Below are 4,708 nucleotides of genomic sequence, written 5' to 3' on the forward strand. Positions count from 1 at the left end.
CCTAGCTATGCCTCTGATTTTAACTCGATTAGTAAAAATAAAGATCTTAGTATTGAGTACCCAAATTATTATATATGTAGATCTTTAAGTGTATTGTTGTGATTTGAAAATTTTAATTTAATTACTCAATTAATTAGTATCATTTTAGACTATTTCCATTCTTTAACTCATTTACATTATAATAATTTCATGTGTAATTACTCGTGGTTTCCAATTTTTAATCTAATTACATTGATTCTTATATGACAACAAATCTAACTCTTTTGTTATCGTTGAAATGTCACATTTATAGGTTAAAAAAAGCATAATAATAAATTTAATCTTTAGTATTTATATTTATTTTCAAATTGGTCATTATATTTTTAGCTAAATTTAATCTTAATCATTAAAAAAGAGTCAAATAATTTTTTTAATAGAAATGATGACTAAAACATTAATTTTTAACATTATTAGTATAAACTCCCTCACCTGATCTGAATAAGAGATGCTACATTTAAATACTAAACTCACCACTTAAACTTAATTCGTATTTCATTACAATCGAGGTAGCTTATGATACAAGACATTATCACATACATAATTCACACTATTAATAATAAGTCTAAGTAAATGCGAAACTAAGGCCCAAAATTTAAATACCAATGGGCTTGAACTTCAAGCTTGAGAAGTGATGTGATTCAAATTGGTGCAGAAACGCCGTTCATATAATACCTATTTTATCCTTTGAAAATGAATTAGACATGGATATAGTACTTGTATGCATGCATGCTCAATAATATTAGCTTTATGTGGATTTTTTGAATAAAGAGTGAATCTTGAGTCATGGAGTTCTTCAAGAACCATGGCTGATGGACTTGTTAAATTTTGCAGATCTTCGTAAGCGACATAGGCAAGAATTAGAAAATTTGACATTGATAACACTGCCTTTTAAAACATTAAGGCTTTTCATTCTGGTTATCTTTGAATATTTCAAGCAATCAATATTTTATCTTTTTGCAAAGGGCGGTTGGCTTTCACTATCCTTAAGAGATATACATGAACAATGAAGGATGGTCGGTCCTGTATTAATGACTGCTGAAGAATATATATATTAAAATGAAAAGCATTGATATTATCTTGGAAAGCATGTCTTGCTTTGTGTTTTGGTAGTCATATGCATCAACCTCTATGCTTTGACTAGAAGAGGTTCCTTTAGTATGTGAGTTCTATTGATACCATAACCTATGGGGCCATGATAGGTTCAACGCCATAAAAAATTTAAGAAACACCGTTGACAAGTATACGGACCAAGTTATACCTGTGATTACTATTTAGGCTGCCTCATAAAAAAGGTTTCATTTTCTATCCATTAATTTAAAGAGACTAAAGGAGTTTTTCTATTAATTTAAAGTAGGCCAAAAGTCAGAAGCATATTTTTGACCCCATGTTCAAAACATGTAGAACAAACATGCTTTATGGTGTTTGGGAAATGCTCAGACTTCTTTTGCATTTTTGACTAACAAGGAAGATGAGGTCAGGCCTTACTTAGAAAACGCAACTCAATATTTCCAGCAAGAAGTTGATGAGGTTTTTCTGTAGTTTTGTTTGGATAAAGTATCAATTATTGCATTTATGGATGGATCTATAGATTCAATGCTTTAATGCTCTTTTTTTAACTTGGTAGCTTTGTATTTGTAGGATCCCAGCAATGAAATTTACCTGAAATCTTTGGAAATATCTGCTAAGATAAGTCTCTCTCCATACTTGGTATGATTTATTCTTTAAATAATACTTATATTTCATTATTTGTGCCTTAACTCATAACTCATAACTTATAACTCACAATAGAATTCTTATTTTTTTTGCGTTTATCCTTTACCAGCAAAGGCGGTAAAGATATGATGTTGTTGAATGTGATCCACCAGTTCGCAAAGGACTTGAGAAAATTGTAAGTAGTCTTTAATAGATGGCACTTAACAAGCATTCTATTCATAAACAGTAACCCCCTTGAATAAATTTTTCTACTTGAAAGCATATGGATATACTAATATCGCTTCTGCAAGCAGGCTAAGCACAATGTTAGTGCCTCCACAAAACTGGACAGGGTATGTACTCAAGGTCCTATCTTTGTACAGTTTATTCCCTGATGAACTTTGTGATACTTTGGCAGGTATGACCAAGGTGCTTATTTGTTTTTACCATCATATGTACTCAAACTGTTTTTACCAAGTTGCTTATTTCATTTAATTTAATATGTAATTACATATTTTATTCATTTTTATGAATATTTATTAAATATTATATTATTATTTTATATAAGATTGTTGTTTTAATTATATAATAGAATAAATGTATAAGTTTGAGCTTAAAAGCTGTTGTTAGTTTTGTGTTATAATTTGTTCCAAAGTTAATTTTTTACCCAGAACATGCTCTGTATCTATTATTTTGTTCATTGAAACAACTCCTTAATTTTTTATACTAATTGTTCCTTGAAATAATTCATCTCGTTATGTGCACAAGTATTTAAATGTTCATGATCGCAGCTAGTATTTATTTTTATTTTTGCAAGAGAAATTATAGCTCTAATTAATTTATATGAAGGACAAAATGAAATGAAAAAGGTAGAAAGAAAGGAACTCTAGCTGTCTCAAGTCCCCACTAAATTTCAAAGGTTTCTAGTAGTCCTTTCAAAGAACTTAGGAACATTTTGAGCTAGCCTATAAGTATTGAAAGCATGCCCTATTTTTCCTGACTTATTGTCTTGCAACGTTTAGATGTTTTGTTGTTTTTATTAATTAGCACTAGCAATGATCTTGGTTTTCAAATTTCAACATCCTAATAACATGGTTTATTAGGTTTAGGTAAGATCAATCCTTGGTGGTTTAATCTTGCTGTTTCAGGTTGGGAGAACTGTATGAAAGAAATCAGTTAAATTGCTACTATTAATGAGGTCCGGAAGTGAGTAAATTGATGTTTGAAATATCTTTGTATGGTGGATTGAATGCTGCTGTATATTGTTGCTCATTACCGAATTAATACTGAAACTAAACTAATTAAATGGTGGATAATTTGCTGTCGATTATGATGGAAATGACTATTAAATGTTTAAAATTCCTCTTATTTAATTGATGGCTGCTGATGTTTAAATGTTGCAAATTGAAGTGTTTAAATGTTGTAAATTGAAGTGTTTAAATGTAGTAAATTGAAGTGTTTAAATGTTGTAAATTGAAGTGTTTAAGTACTGCAAATTGAAGTGTTTAGTTGCTGGAAATTGAGATGTTTTATTGTTGTAATTGAGTTGTATAAATGTTGTTAATTGATATGTTAAAGTGCTGCAAGTTGAAGTGTTTAAATGCTGTAAATTGAAGTGCTTAAATGTTGTAAATTGAAGTGTTTTAAGTACTGCAAATTGAAGTGTTTAGTTGCTGGAAATTCAGATGTTTTATCGCTGCAAATTGGAGTGTTTAGTTGCTGGAAAAGAGATCTATTTTCCTGCAATTTTGTAGTTAACGGATTTAGGTTTCGCGTTACATTATTTTGTATGTTGTAGGTACATATTATGCACAGCCTTTTCAATGACTTTTGCATTAACAAACTAGAGTAGTGTACAAAAATCCTTTAAACACTTTCAGACTATTCAAATCTATAATATATTTTCCCCTCTGTTTGTAGGTTCATTGGCATATTGTCCTGATGAGAGTGTAGTTTATCAAGCTTTAAACTTTACATTGTCCTCCGAGGTATTAGAATTCCTAGTTCAAAACTTAGCAATTTGTCTTTTATAAAAGACCTCTGCATTTTCAGTGTTGTTTAGGTTTGCAAACAAGATGCTGTATTTGGACTTGCTGTTAGTAAAAAACTTGTTATATTTTATTTATATCTTTATATTTAATCTAATTTTTATTATTTATTTTAGTTTTGATTCTATATTTTTATTTTTATTTTAATATTTAATAACTTGAGTTCTAACTTTTGGATTTTAATTGTGTTATTAATTTATTATTTTAAATTCTAAATTTGAATTCATCAATTTTTATATTTAGTTTTAAAGTTAAATTTTCATAGAAAATTTAATTTGATAATGAATTTTAATAGAAATTTTTATATTTATATCATGGATATTATTCTTCTCAATATTTTGATAATGAATTTTAATTTTCATGACCTTTATAGTATTTTATAATATATTTTTTAAAATTTCATGACCTTTAGCGGCGTTTGTGGGAAAAGCGCTAAAGGTCATGACCTTTAGCGCATTTTTTAAATAAATGCATAAACTTTAACGGCGCTTATCTATAGCGGCCTTTTTCGGCGCTTGTAAAAGCGCCGCTAAAGGCAAAAAAAACGCTAAAAGTCTGCTTTTCTGTAGTGAACAAAACTCTAGAAGTCTTTCAACCTGTTGTTACCCCTATTCCACCAACCCTTTTCCCAACCAAACCTTGGCCCCTCATTACACCAAAAAGCATATTACATATCATATATCATACTTGTTATCATTCAAATTATTCTTTAACTTGTATTAATTCTTAAAACTTATATTAACTTTTATTTATTTTCCTTTTGATACACATGCACCTGTAAATTCTTTTCTTTCTTATATTACTAACATGCTTATATGTGTATATATTCACTATTAAATTCAATATCTATACTCAATAATCATAATCATATTCTATTTCATAAATATATTCAATTATCATACTTGCTCACTTGTAAATTTGGCATTCAT

This window comes from Gossypium arboreum, chromosome 11, assembly GCF_025698485.1.
Source record: "Gossypium arboreum isolate Shixiya-1 chromosome 11, ASM2569848v2, whole genome shotgun sequence".
NCBI classification, from domain to species: domain Eukaryota; kingdom Viridiplantae; phylum Streptophyta; class Magnoliopsida; order Malvales; family Malvaceae; genus Gossypium; species Gossypium arboreum.